Source organism: Lissotriton helveticus, chromosome 7 (assembly GCF_964261635.1).
Source record: "Lissotriton helveticus chromosome 7, aLisHel1.1, whole genome shotgun sequence".
NCBI classification, from domain to species: Eukaryota; Metazoa; Chordata; class Amphibia; order Caudata; family Salamandridae; genus Lissotriton; species Lissotriton helveticus.
Genome location: NC_136068.1, coordinates 621,720,874 through 621,736,766, shown reverse-complemented (window position 1 = coordinate 621,736,766; position 15,893 = coordinate 621,720,874).

Here is a 15,893-nt window from a genome sequence, read left to right as displayed (position 1 = left end):
TTAAAGCATAGCGTTAGTAGGAAAAGAGCAGTGTTTCAGATTTGCGAGGTGAATGAATAGAATTATAGTATGTGTGTTAATTTCGTATAGTGAGGATTACAATAGCATAAGGCAGACAAAAGGGGCGAGGGGAGAGCAAATATATGCAAATATATGCACATATTACAAATATACACTAAATAATGCAAAGCTAAAATACATTACCATTAGCAAAGCAAATGGCTTTAACTTAATCAAAGGCGCAACCTATTGCATTTTCAATGCTGGTCAACAGTTTTAAGCCAAGGGATGTCTGGGCAATTGTCCAGATTCATACCATCTGAGAGCACTGGTCTACATATTTGGACAAATATGGTGCCACTGTAAGAGGGATTGTAATTTGATGTAATCCTCCAGGTAATTTAGCCCTACCTCCTTGTGGCAAAATTATGTTGGGGTAGAGTGTTAATAACCAAGAGTCTTCTTATAAACTTGTTCTGTACTGTCTGGAGGGATTTACAATTTACATGTGCCCAGATACCTGCCCCATATGTTGCAACCGATAGACATTTTCTTTTAAAAATACATAGCAGCTTACTTGTGTGTTTATGTCCCAGTCTTTTTGCAAATCGAAAAACTGCATCAATTGCCCTTTGAAATATTAAAACTCTAGCATTCAATAAAACCCCCCAATTAAAATCAGTATCAATAGGAACGCCCAGGTATGTGAAGTGAGTGGGTTTTTCCAGTTCTTCTCCACCAAGCAAAATCTTTCTGGTCTGTGACACTTTTGGATCACATTACATTATAAATGACTTAGTTCAGTTAGTTTTACCTCTCTTGTATGACGTGCAACATTAGAGGTTTGAACAAATCCCAAAAAGAGAAACATGTCCTTACAAACTTGCACAGCCATGGAGTTCATCTTGTTTTCCTCCAGGAAACACATTTAGCACCTAGACCAGAATCTACTTATGCTTCCTGATGGGGTTCAAACCGATACTTCTCTTATTACATGGGAATTTGTATCCTAATACACAGTTGGAACCCCTTGAATATGTTCAAGAGTACCTCTGACCCCGCTGAGCTATAACTGCCTATGCTTGGAGTAATGCTGGGTCAGGTTGCACTTCTTGTTAATGTATATGCACCTAACATCGACTCCCCTGATTTATTTCTTGATTTATCTACACAGATTAATCAATTTAAGACTAATTACATTATTATGGGTGGGAGACTTCAACCTTACTTGCCTTCCAGAGCTTGATTCTACTGGCTCAACACTCATTACTGAACCTCATTCACTGCAGACACTCCTGGACCTGCTTCACTTATTTCATTTTTTGAATGCATGGTGCCATAAGTTCCCCCGCCAGCGCGACTATACATTCTATTCCAGGGCACTCTTCTATGGTTACACTCCAGTGCACACTTCCCTCGTACACTGGCGGACCTTTCTCTGGTCTTCATCACACTAACTATACCGACACATTTTCCAATAGTCCGAAACTGGCATTTCCTTGAGGGCACGCTATGCAACACCCTTTTCTGTTCTGAAGTCAGAGAGGCTATCATTGAATTATTTTCCACAAATGTGGGATCTGTTGAGAAACACTCTACCCTGTGGGAGGCCTTCAAAGCCTAAATCGGAGGGATTTTTATCTTGAAATATGCCTGAGTTCTCCGCAGTATTCGTCAACATCTCACTAAGGTGTAGAATGAGCTTTGGACATTGGATGTAGCTGCTAGACCTTCACCACACTCTCACCAACTCCGTGATAGGTCACTACTATTGCACAAATTCCACGACCTCGCTAAACATGAAGCCACTTACCTTGGTAAGTATGCTAGGGCACACAGGCATGGTGAGGGTGAACACCTTTGTTGAATGCTGGCTCGTTTGCTCCATCCCCCCTATCACGCTACGTACCTGACTCGCTTGCAGTGGCCAAATGGCACCGAGGTCACTGATAGTCTAGCTAAACTTGTGGAGTTTATGAACTGCTACAAAACACTTCACATGACTTGTCCAGGTAAAGACGAAGATGCCACGGCCGCTTATTTATCTGACATCGTTATGGTCTGGCATGAGACTGGCCAACAACAATTTCTAGCCTCCCCTATTATGTGCGCGGAACTCAAACATGCCATTGATGATCTGAGTAGATCTAAGTCTCTGGGCCATAATGGGTTCACCGGAAAGGTTTATAAAGCTTATAAGTCAGTTTTGTTTCCCCATCTGTTGGAGATGTATGCTGAATCCCTTGACCACTGCTCCCTTCCACTCATGCTGCAGGAAGCTGTCATCACATTGTTACTTAAGCCTAATAAACCTCCCTATCTCTGCTCCTCATATCATCCATTGCCCATTATAAATCGATATATTGACCAAGGTATTATCCACCTGCCTTTCTTTACTTCTTGATCGCATCATTTCCCCGATGCAGTCGGGTTGTTTACACACCGCTCTACTTCCATTATTCTTTACACTCTTTTTACTATCACTAATCACATTTCCCCGACCACCCCATCGGCAATTGCTCTGTTAGATGCCAAAAAGGCATTTGACTTTCTTGAATGGTCCTTTTTCATGCTACATTAGTTAAACTGGGCATCCCTAATAGGTTTCGTAGGTTGATTCGCCTGTTGTATTACAACCCTATGATGTGACTCAATGGTACACTTACAAAGCCATTGTCCTTATCAGTAGCACTCAACATGGCTGCCCCCTCCCTGCTCTTTTGTTTATAATTGACATGGATCCTTTAGTCTGCCATTTACAGGAGAGGCATTTGCATAGGGGCCTCAGGTGCCCGCGTGGGACATTTTTAGCTTCTCTTTATGCTGATGAAATTATCCTTTTTTGTTTAAGATCCACCTGTCAATCTATCTCCGCTTCCTGGTGAGGTGCATCATTTTGGTAATTTTTCTGGCATCCATAACCATTGGAATAAATCCAAATTATTTCCACTCACAGATGTGACTGTCCATTGCAACCTCGAGTTTCCCCTGCAATTGTGTATAGACTGTGTCAAATATTTAGACATTCATGTTCACAGAGACCACTCTGAAGTCATCTGCCGCTATTACGGGCCTGCCCTAAGCAGACTTGAGACTCAGGTGGAGCGATGGATTAAGGCCCTATTGGGTATGACTTGGCGGATAGCCAATATTAAAAATGATGGTACTGCCTCATTTTTTATATTTTTTCCCTATTGCTCTTGCTAACAATTTCTTCATTTCCTTGCGCAGACTCCTCATTCAGTTAATATGTGCCAGTTCCTGGCCCCCCATTCGTTGGGATATCCTTACTCTGCATTAGAGTGTGGTGGTTTTGGTGTTCCTGATTGTCTACCATTTTCCAAGCCCATAGGGGCCCTATATTGCCTCAAGGCCCTCCATGTGATCCTAACATGATAAAGATGAATACTACCACTAGCTGGGCTTGGTCTAAACTTTAACTATATGTCAGTGGTGACACCCTTCACTCCCCACATCTTCCACTGATGAAGAATCTCTGGCTCCCACTCACTTTAGAACAACTGGTCCAGCGCTGTCTTCATGCACCCAGTCCCACTATGGTTAAGGGGGGCAGTCTACAATTATGGATAGGTTCATATTTCACCGGTTACATTGTACACTATGTGAAGCATTGCATGCTTACCCGGTTGACCCGCAAGATTTCTCACCACTCTCCTTAGTGATCGTCTCACAAGATGGAGCTTGCGGAGTTAAACTCCGCAGAAGTCCGAGGAGTTACAACAAATCTCTGCTAAATTCCGCGGAGGTCTGCATGGGGTAAGATTTTGCTCGGCCACTCCTAGGCTAGCACTTGTTGACTAACTTTAGTTTTAGCCATGTTGAGGAATTGAAATCTGAATGATCTGTACATTGACAGTGGGGCAAGCCTCAAACACAGTCTAAAATGGCATGATCGTATGTTACGTAATGATGTTTTTCTCTCTTAGGTGTTCAAGATATCAAGGTGAACTGAAACAGTGTGCAGACTTTGATCTTGCATTCCCCTCTTCTGTTCCTTGACACGAAGGCGCCATCTACTGGCCAATGCCGTGACACTCACCGAACTTTTGAAAATTCTAAATATATTCGCACCCAACCACCAGTTTCAATTGAGACAAATACCTACAACAAAAAAATCTTAATATACACAGCGTCCACATTTAAAAGAATTTCCGTAAAACATACATTGTGGCTGATAGCACCGCTGATCATTTTACACTTTACATATGTCTACTCTTCTCTTTCCTGACCAGTTCTTCCGATGCTTAAATAAACTAACCTCAACTGTCTATGGAAATCTAATCTAAATTACACCAAACTATGCACCGGCAGACAATACATATGTACTAAGGTCCAGTCTCTGTTTTCAATGCAAGAAGTAAATAAACTTAAGTGAATAATATTCTTTCTTGTTTCCCTTCTACACATTTTGCTTTTATGTTTTCAACTTGCATGAGTGTAAATTGTTGTTTACTTTTTATCATTAATATTTATGCCCTCTGTATTATCAACTGAAGTAGAAATACACAATTAAAACATGATTCATAGATTGATATGTGCGATCAAGTGGTAGATAATTTTTTTAATGAACACGTTTGGTTTCCAAATCTCAGACCATAAATGTCCGTTTTTTTTAACTTTTCAATAAATTAAAAGGACTGATGGGAACCCGGTGCCACAGATCTGCTCACATCTAAGTCACAAACACTCAATTTCTTGTGGTGGGAGCAACTCCCAAAAGAAGCACTGCATCGAGCAGTAGTCACAAAAAACGTGCGTTTAGCCATTTACAAGCTAGTCTCAAAACCCCCCTTCCCATAGACCAAGTTTCTCTAAAAAAAATCACGCACACAATAGACATCTCCAGCCATCATTCATAAAATCCACTTTCACCAGAAGAAACTGGAACCACCCCAAAAGCACCAAAAACCTTTGCCCCTGCCTGCAGGGCCGGTCGCTTCACACACCGCGCAGCTCCCTCCGTGAGTGCCGGGACCCCTGACCCCTCCGCCGCTGCCTCACACAGCCGTGTGCCTGGATTGCTGTTCTGCCAGCTCCTTGCTCATCTGTTTTTTTTCTCTTGCCTGTGCCCCTGTACTTGAATTTTGTTGTGACTCCTGTGCCCGTCTATTTTCGCCGTCCTTGTGCCCCTGTTTTTGTATTTTATTGTGCCTTCCTGTGCCTTGTATTTTCGCCGCCCTTGCGTCCTTTCCCGCTGCTTCTCCCCCTCCCCGCTCCCCGCCGCTGCTCCCCGGCGGCCCGCCCCTTTTCGCTTCTGTTACCCGCCCATTGGCCACCCCGCTCCCGTCTCCCAGCTGCTCCTCCCTCCCACTTGGCCATTTATGGAGGTCGCCGCGTGGTGGTGAGCTGTGACCTTTGCCCCTGCCTGCAGGGCCGGTCGCTTCACACACCGTGCAGCTCCCTCCGTGAGTGCCGGGACCCCTGACCCCTCCGCCGCTGCCTCACACAGCCGTGTGCCTGGATTGCTGTTCTGCCAGCTCTTTGCTCATCTGTTTTTTTTTCCCTTGCCTGTGCCCCTGTATTTGAATTTTGTTGTGACTCCTGTGCCCGTATATTTTCGCCGCCCTTGCGTCCTTTCCCGCTGCTTCTCCCCCTCCCCGCTTCCCGCCGCTGCTCCCCGGCGGCCCTGCCCCTTTTTGCTTCTGTTACCTGCTCATTGGCCACCCCGCTCCCGCCTCCCAGCTGCTCCTCCCTCCCACTTGGCCATTTATGGAGGTCGCCGCGTGGTGGTGAGCTGTGACCTTTGCCCCTGCCTGCAGGGCCGGTCGCTTCACACACCGCGCAGCTCCCTCCGTGAGTGCCGGGACCCCTGACCCCTCCGTCGCTGCCTCGCACAGCCGTGTGCCTGGATTGCTATTCTGCCAGCTCTTTGCTCATCTGTTTTTTTTCCCTTGCCTGTGCCCCTGTATTTGAATTTTGTTGTGACTCCTGTGCCCGTGTATTTTCGCCGTCCTTGTGCCCCTGTTTTTGTATTTTATTGTGCCTTCCTGTGCCTTGAATTTTTGCCGCACTTGCGTCCTTTCCCGCTGCTTCTCCCCCTCCCCGCTCCCCGCCGCTGCTCCCCGGCAGCCCCGCCCCTTTTTGCTTCTGTTACCCGCCCGTTGGCTACCCCGCTCCCGCCTCCCAGCTGCTCCTCCCTCCCACTTCACCATTTATGGAGGTCGCCGCACGGGAGCGCAGCGGACGTGCGCAGCGGACGTGCGCAGCGGGCACGCCGATTGTGCGCCGAAGGCGCGCCAAAGGCAAGCCCGTCTGCGCCCGTCCGCGCCTGGACCGCGCCCCAAGCCAGAACCCCTGGCCCTCGCCGCTGCCAGCCCACCCGCCGGACCTATGACGCCGCCACCCTCAACGCACTCAACACCAGCCGGATCCCCGGCTGCTACAGGGCCACCCCGAGACGCACCCACAGACCCTTCACCTGCCTAGCCTGCAAGTTCTCCTGCATCCGGACCTGCTCTACACCCACCAAACCGAGCCCCAGCAGCAACCACCTGAAATGCATCCTGCTCAACACCCGCTCTGTCCACAGACACGCCGTGGAGCTCTGGAACCTCCTCGACACCACATTGCCAGAAGTCGCATTCCTCACGGAAACCTGGATGAACGCCTCCTCAGCGCCCGACATCGCCATCGCCATCCCAGACGGCTACAAGATCACCCGGAGGGACCGCATCAACCAGACCGGAGGAGGCATCGCTATCGTCCACAAGAACACCATCTGCATCATAACCAACTCCAACGACACCCTCACCGCCGCCGAACACCTGCACTTCCAGATACACACCGACCCCAGGACTACCCTCAGAGGAACCCTCATCTACAGACCCCCGGGACAATGCACAAAATTCAGCGAAGACATACCAGACTTCATCACCCCGCACGCCTTCCCCTCCGCCAACTACATCCTCCTAGGGGACCTCAACTTCCACCTGGAGAACAACAACGACAGCAACACCACCACCCTGCTGGGCAACCTCGCCAACCTCGGACTTAAGCAACTGGTGAACACCCCCACCCACTACGCTGGACACACGCTTGACCCCGTCTTCTCCTCCAGCAAGGACATCTCCTTCAGCCACGCCACGGGACTTCACTGGACAGACCACAGCTGCGTCCACTTCAGCTTCCAAAGAACCACAACCCACCACCACCCGCAGCAGGTTCCCCGCAGGAGCTGGAACAAGATCACCACCGACCAGCTCACCACATCTCTGAGCCAGAACCCTCCTGCCAGCTCAACGGACCCCAGCCAAGCTGCCAAAAACCTCACACAGTGGATCTCCAACTGCGCAGATGACCTCGCTCCACTGAAGACCCCTCCCAGCAGACCCGGCAGCAAGAAAGCCCCCTGGTTCACCGACGAACTCAAGAGCTCCAAGAAGAACTGCCGCACACTCGAGAAAGCCTGGCACAAAGACCCGACTACAGACAACATGACCACCCTCAAGCACGCCACCTGAAAACACCACCAGCTGATCCACACTACCAAGAAAACCGCATTCAAGGAACAACTAGACAACAACACCCAAAACAGCAAGGAACTCTTCAACATCGTCAAAGAGTTCTCCAACCCCAGCGCCGGAAACAACAACATCACTCCCTCGCAAGACCTCTGCGACTCACTCGCCTCGTTCTTCCACAGCAAGTTCGCAGACATACACAACAGCTTTGGCGCACAGACCACGCACCCTACGACAGAACCAACACCCCCCACCACCACCCTCCGCGCCTGGACCCCCGGTCAGCACCAAAGACACCATCCGCACGATGAACACCATCCACTCCGGATCACGAACCGACCCCTGCCCCCACCACGTTTTCAACAAGGCCGACTCCGTCATCGCACCCCATCTCCGGGACATCATCAACACCTCCTTCAACACCTCCACCTTCCCGGAGAGCTGGAAGCACGCGAACTCAGCGCCCTACTGACGAAACCATCAGCAGACCCCACCGACCTCAAAAACTACCGCCCCATCTCGCTCCTCCCTTTTCCTGCCAAAGTCATCGAGAAGACCCTCAACAGACAGCTGGCCGCCTTCCTCGAGACGAATGGATCCCTCGACCACTCGCAGTCCGGTTTCCGGGCCAACCACAGCACCGAGACCGCCCTCATCGCAGCCACAGACGACATCCGAGCCCTGCTTGACAACGGGGAAACAGCGGCCCTCATCCTCCTGGACCTCTCCGCAGCGTTCGACACGGTCTGCCACCACACCCTAGTGCAGCGCCTCAACAACATCCGAATCCAGGAGAAGGCACTAGAGTGGATCATCTCATTCCTCGCCGGAAGAACACAGAGAGTCCGCCTCCCCCCGTTCAGATCCGAGGCCACCAAAGTCATCTGCAGCGTACCACAAGGATCATCTCTCAGCCCCACCCTCTTCAACGTCTACATGAGCCCCCTCGCAGCCATCGCACGCCAACACAACCTCAACATCATCTCCTACGCCGACAACACCCAGCTGATCCTCTCCCTCACCAACGACCCCGCCACCGCCAGAACCAACCTACACAAAGGAATGAATGAAGTAGCCGAGTGGATGAAGAACAGCCGCCTGAAACTGAACTCAGACAAGACGGAAGTCCTCATCCTGGGATCATCACCCTCCACCTGGGACGGCTCCTGGTGGCCCCCTGCCCTGGGCAGTGCACTCAAACCAACGGACCACGCACGCAACCTGGGCTTCATCCTGGACTCCTCCCTCTCGATGACCAGACAAGTCAACGTTGTCTCCTCGTCATGCTTCAGCATCCTGCGCATGCTACACAAGATCTTCCGATGGATCCCCACCGAAACCAGAAAGATGGTCACCCAGGCACTCGTCACCAGTCGACTGGACTACGGAAACACCCTCTACGCCGGAACCACAACCAAACTGCAGAAAAGACTCCAACGCATCCAGAACGCCTCCGCTCGACTCATCCTGGACATCCCCCGACACAACCACATCTCCGGTCACCTGAGAGACCTGCACTGGCTCCCCGTCAGCAAGAGAATCACGTTCCGACTCCTCACCCACGCACACAAAGCCCTCCCCAACCAGGGCCCCAGATACCTCAACAACTGCCTGACCTTCTACACCCCCACCCGCCAGCTTCGATCGACCAGCCACGCCCTCGCCGACGTTCCACGCATCAGAAGAGCCACCACGGGAGGAAGATCCTTCTCCTACCTGGCTGCCAAGACTTGGAACTCCCTCCCCATCCACCTCCGTCTGACCTAGGACCACCTCTCCTTCAGGAAGCAACTCAAGACCTGGCTCTTCGAGCAGTAGCGGACCCCCCTCCCCAAGCGCCTTGAGACCCTCTGGGTGAGTAGCGCGCTATACAAATGCTTTGATTGATTGATTGATTGATTGATTGATTGATTTTTTGGCAACCTCGAAAATGGGCACCTTGGAAAAATTGGAAACCAGCACTACTAAAACAATTTGTTTTCTACCAGTTCCACTTGTCTGATTTTTTTTCAGACTTCGAGGGACACACATTCCACTTGTTCCCCACTACCTTACCAATCCATATCCTGATCCGATCATGGGAATGGGTACAACTTTTAAGGTCACCTGAGCTCCAGCCCAAGGAATATCGGGAATGATGGCAGGGGGAGGGGAGGACGACCATATTTTCTAGGGTTTTGAGGGGCAATGCAGCAGTGGAGATTGTCCCATTTTCTGTGCAGGGGGGCGTGCTGGGGTCTAATCTAGGCTTGAGATGGGAACTATGATGCTGGAAAGAAGCAAGCCGCAGGTTGGGAGTGGGATGGCGGGGCACCAGAAGTGCTATCACACTCATGATGCATAAGGAACTTAGGCAGACTTACCCAGCATCTTTGCCTTAGTTTAAAAGGTAGATATGCTCACTCAGTTTGAGGAATGTGGGCTTCAGTAGGCATTCTCTGACACCCCAATCTTGTATCCACAAACTTGAAGGAGATAGATCTAGCACAGTGAATTTGCTAAAGTGTCATGTGGCTGTCATGAGCGAGGCTAGAAGGGGTTCACTCGGCATGCATTCGATAATATTCAAAATATGTATGGAGGTGGATACTTGACAGGTTCTGGAGGCACCAACAATCAACATGTCTAAACATATGTGTTTATAAATGTTTGTTTTTGGTGTGTTTGTATGCAAGTTGGTTGATAACTGGTGGAGAGGTTATTTTGAATGGGGATTTTGTTCTGTGGCACATGAATGTGATGGGTCCTTGAATGGCGGTGGTGTGTTGATGCGAGTGCACTGATTTGTTGGATTGGGCCATTGCTGGCAGTATGAAATTTTGTGTGCGGTGCATGAATGGCGTGTGAATGGACCATAAAGTGGTTGGTGGTTTGATGTCGAATTATGGCTCACATTCAGTAGGCTTAGTTTCAATATTCAGATTCTGTGATAAGTATTTGTTCTTTGAAGCTCGCATTTCTGGAGTTTCCAAAACAAACAATCGGACATGTTTGAAAAAAATGAGTGCTATATTTATATCTTTTGTTGGTAAGGAAGGATACGCATCTCAAAAGTGACTGAGCATTCTTACTCCCAAGATAATGGTCTGCCATCCTGATTTTTATGCAGACAGACCATTGGTGTACCCATGTCGAATACTACTCCGAATTTGGCATGTTTACACCTCTCCCATCAATCAAATGGGTAAGGTCCATCTGAGGCTGACCTCTAAATCTGAGCACCTAATTTAGGTGAGCAGACATACAGGTCAGCTTTCACTGCCCGTCACCATCTGGAAAACCCTGCGGTAAGGGGCAGTAAAATAGTCTACGGCCCACGACCAATTGGAGATAACTCCCATAGAGAGAGGGGCATTTTTAAATTGTTGTTTCAAAAAGAAAATCTGGCTTTAGGATTTTGTTTTCAAAAATTAAAAATAAATTTGATGTATAGCTCCGTCATGTTGATAGAGTTTTGCATTAAATGTAAAATAGCACTCACAGAAACTGCAGTGTTAAAACCAGCTTGGTGGTCATTACTAAATTTAGCAGGTGGAGTTGTCTCAGCATGGTAGACGTGAAGCCCTCCGCCAGGTCAATGGAATATTTTCTAGCTGCCAAATATAAATCTGGCACTTAGTAAAAACTCTTCTTTTTTTGCAAGCCAAACACCTGGAGGTGTCCAACGTTGTGCAACTTGAAATTATTCTGCATACTTTCCAATACCACCCTACAAACCTTGAAAGTGGTTACTTGGCTAAGATCGCTCATTTATTAACATTTCTGCAATCTGGTAAGATCTACAAATTCACAACCAACCATTTTTCCCACACGTCTCCAATTTTTGTGGGTTGCTCTAGCAACCACAATTGGAAAATGCTAAAAATTCAACATGGACTTGTTGCAAAGTCCTCCTATGCCCTGGGCACCCCCATTGTTTACTGACAGGTACTGGTGGTAACTGACTCTGAATTTTCCTGGGCTCTACCTAGCGAGGCCCAATGCCAGTGTTATGCTGAAATCTCTTAGAATACAGAGAAACACCTACACACACTAGGTTACACTATGGGGTAGGGTATCACTATGAGTGGCATGGCATCCCCTATAAATCCCTAGTTTCTAATAGGGCAGCTGGATTAACACTACCTTTAAGTCACTAGTATATAACAGGGCATGCCAGTTTAGAGGCCAGCAGCCCTTTCCACACTTGCATGTGTGCACTGCTGAGAGCCCGGTGTTACAGAACTGCTTTTAAATGTAAATTGTGTCCAATCTAGATTTTGGTGTTAGGGGCTCTTAAAAATAGATAAACTAAAATATTTTGTCATATTAGGTTTCCCAAGGGCCTCTCCTAGATGTCCCAAGGATGGGGGATAAAATACTTATAAGGATGACTCTTATAAAAGAGGTTTTGTATTGCTCTGGGTTAGAGAAATTTCACATTTCATGTCCCTCACTGTAAAAAAAGGTCTTTCCAAAATTGACTTTTGTGTTAGAAGCCCTGCAGTGTGAATAGCTACATTAGTTTTATATATTCAGGACACCTAAAGTCTCCTCTAGTTGTCCCAGGAGTCTGTCCCTCTGTCTTCAGGGACATCTGCTTAGCTCTGCCGAACTGTATTTTGCCTCTACTCAACACCTCTCTTGAGGCCGGCATTGTACCCAACTCCTTTAAGGAGGCCGTCTAGGTACCATTGCTGAAAAACCCCGGAGCCGATCCAGAGGACCTTGCCAACTATCGGCCTATCTCTCTCCTGCCTTATTTTTCTAAGATCTTGGAGGCACATGTCACCTGTTGCCTCTTTCAGTTCATCGAGTCCACCGGCTATCTTGAGCCTAACCAAGCCGGCTTCAGACCTGCCCACTCTACTGAGGCTGTGATCTTGGCGGTTACGGACTCCCTCAGGAGCAATGCCGACAAAGGGTCTTCTCAGGCTCTGATCCTGTTGGACTTGTCGGCAGCGTTCGACACGGTGGACCATGACATCCTCCTCCACCGTGTCGAACAAGCCGGCATCCGGGGGTCAGCCCTGGCTTGGATCAAATCCTTCTTGGCAGGTAGAACCCAGGCTGTTCACGTGGGTCCTTTCACAGCTACTAGGGAACCTTCCATCTGCGGCGTACCTCAGGGTTCTTCTCTGTCTCCCCTGCTTTTTAATCTTTATCTTTGCCCGCTCATCCTTTCCTTGAAGAGCTGGGACATCACCGTCTTCAATTACGCAGACGACCTGCAAATCATCTTTCCTCTTAACACCTCTAACGCAGCTCTCGACTGTCAGGCGGTCTTGTTACATATCCAGCAATGGATGAATCTCAATCAGCTTAAGCTGAACCCAGGGAAGACAGAACTAATTCTCCCGGGCAGTAGCTCCATCCACTGGGGCCCCCAGTTCTGGCCTACAGAGTTCGGCCCTCCGCCCGTCCCGGCTAAATCGGCAAAGAGTCTGGGGGTGATTATAGACTCAGAGCTCTCCCTCAAACCTCAGGTTGGTGCAGTCGTATCTTCCTGTATGTTTCAGCTCCGGAGAATCAGGAAAGTTTCCCACCTCCTTTCGCCTGCAGCCCTGATACAAGTCCTGATCGCCCTTGTGCTATCCCGCCTGGATTTCTCCAACTCCCTGTATCATGGCCTACCCAAATACCTGCTTCATAGGCTGCAAGTTGTGCAGAACCAGGCGGCTCGACTAGCCTATAAGATCCCAAAGTGGCAGTCTGCAAAACCACTGCTCTGCAAACTCCACTGGTTGCCAGTCGAACAGAGAGCCGCATTCAAGACCGGCTGCCTGACTTACAAAGCTGTGACTGGCACGTCCCCCGCCTTTCTAGGATCGCTAGTGACCCCTTATCGTCCGGCACGTAACCTACGGTCCTCCCATCGTCAACTTCTGACTGTAGTCCCAATTAAACTAAAAAAATACGGTGGCTTCAGATTTGCCCATCTGGCTCCCAAACTCTGGAACCAGTTACCGTTATCGCTCAAATCTTCCATGTCCCTGCTGGAATTCCGAAAACTTCTCAAAACCAATCTCTTTGCACAGTCTGGCTAGCCCCCCTTTCTAACATCTCTCAGCTCCACCCAGCGCCAGGAAACCTATGGTGACAGAGCGCTATATAAGTCTCCCCTAAGATAAGATAAGATAAGATAAGGAGTGGAGGCCAGGTAGATCTAAGCAGGGTCCTTATAAAAGCATTGGACATTTCATTTTTCCCTTTGTAGATCCCCAGCCACATAGGTTAACATTGCAATAGTTCATGAATTCATAACTATCGCAAGGGACAACCAAATAATTCCATTCAAGGACTTAGGAGAATGGTATTGAAAAATCCAACAAAATGCTGTATTGAATATGTCCTAAAATATACAGAAATTAAGGTATAACACTTTCTTGTCTGTAAGCCAAAATTCAGTCTTCTGGTGGTCTGCCCTGATTGGTCAGAGTTAAGTGGGTTAGCCAGGCTGCTTTGATGAAGTGATAAGTAGCACCCCAGGTAGAAAGGCTATCTCGAGTAGGGGGGAGGGGCTGTAAAGTATCAGATTCAAAGGTAGAAAGAGAAAGCCAGGTCCATCTACCCTTTCCACTCTGAACCCAGACAGATGGCAGGCTTAAGGAAGAAATTTGAAGATGTAGGAGGGAGGGACCCTATGGGAATGAGCCATCCTGGCGGTTGGTTTAGATAGCTTTTTCTTCTCTGCTGAGACTTCAGCCATATTGAACTTTGGAAGAATAGTGCTTTCTGTGAGACTATTTTGCCAAGCGTTGGAGGAAATGGTCATGCTCTCTGGTGTTGCCCTGCACTTCATTGTACAGAAGTGCCCTCCCGTTTGACCCCAGAGAATACTGAATAAGTGAGAGGGGCAGAGCCTCTTAGATCTGCTGCTTGAATCAAGAGAAGAAGAAAGGTCCATGCTGGAAGTTTGATTTGCACCAACCAGGCCCTGCACTGCGACTGTGACTTGGCCTGCTGCACAATCTGGAACTACAGTCCTGTGGACCTAACTTGCTTCAAGAGGTATAAAAGTGGACTCCCTGCAAGATACATGTTAACAGTGCTCACCTGGATCATCACCACCAAGAAACTCCAGCCTTGAGTGTGTCCAGTGAATGTGTAAGGGTTTGTTCCAAGTGGATTGTGGGAACTGAACTCCCAAACTTTCAAGGACCATCTTGGAGATTCCAGACCCTTGGATTGTGTTTTGGACAATTTAGAACCTCAAAAGGAACTTCAGGAAAAAGTTTCACTAGTTTGGCAAAGTTTGGAGAAACCTTGGAAAATAGCTCCAAAGGAGTTTGACCGGCAGCTCATTGAAAGCCAAGCAGCAAACCCTCACTGAACCCGGCCTGTTGAAAAGCATCACAGGACCCAGGGTGAAAAATCTCTGTAAAAGTTTCTAAGTCCAAATGTAAAAAAGACTTGACCAGCTCAAACCGCGAGAGTCAAGCCGCCCACCTTCAACCACGAGCTGGCCTGGATCCCTGGTTCATCCCTCTGGAAAGCTCCGGAGGTCCGACTTCCATAGATTGACCAAAAGGCAGGCCGGCAAACCCTCACAGAATCTGGACTGATGGAGAGCATTGAGGGAAAAAGTTGGCAGAAAAAGTTTTAAGAAAGTTTCTAAGTCAGAAGGTAAAAACTTAGACCGAGGTCTACCACGAGGGGCAGCTGCGCAGGACTACATTGTGTTCACCTGAAACTTTGACTTTGACTCGGTCTAGCGCAACCAGATGTCCCGGTAGGTGTCTTTAGGTTTCTATGTGCGATATAGTGGTAAATCTTTGAAAATTCATATCTCCAGTTCCCAACATTGGACTTGTTTCATGTTGGGGCCATTTTGAAGATAAAAATATGTTATATGTGGGCGTGGCTTAGCGGGCGATCATGGCGGACGTGGCTTGCTAAAGCTCCCGCCGGCCCGACGATTATCCTTTCATTTCTCCTGGCCCCCGGACCCGAAAAACACATCACGTCTGGGGCGAAGGTGGCAGACGACTTTGGGATACATCCGGTGCCGGGACCGGCGCGCCGGGACCCTTCCAGGCGGCGAGGCGGGCTGGAGCAGCGGGCGGCCTAGTGCCGATCAGACAAGCCGGGGCCTCAATTTTGGCGCACCCGGACCGGAGAGCTCGTCCTGGGGTCTGCGGCGCCATTTTCTGACCGTGATCCGGGGCTGCCTGCTGCGGGAGAGCCACCACGGGCTCCCTGCCCTTCCTCGTAGTGCAAGTGAGGAGGGCTAGTGCCTGGTGAGCGCCTTGGAGAACCTGCGGCCTACCTGGCCTTGGCGGAGCCGGGGCCTCGAGTTTGGCGGCCCCTGCCCGGAGTCACCGACGCTGATCCTTGGACCGGAGGTGCAGGAGCAGAGGAGCCCCGAAAGCCCTGACCGGGGGCCTGAGTGGTGGACATTCACGAGGGGCGACCCTCTTGCAGGTGCGTGTT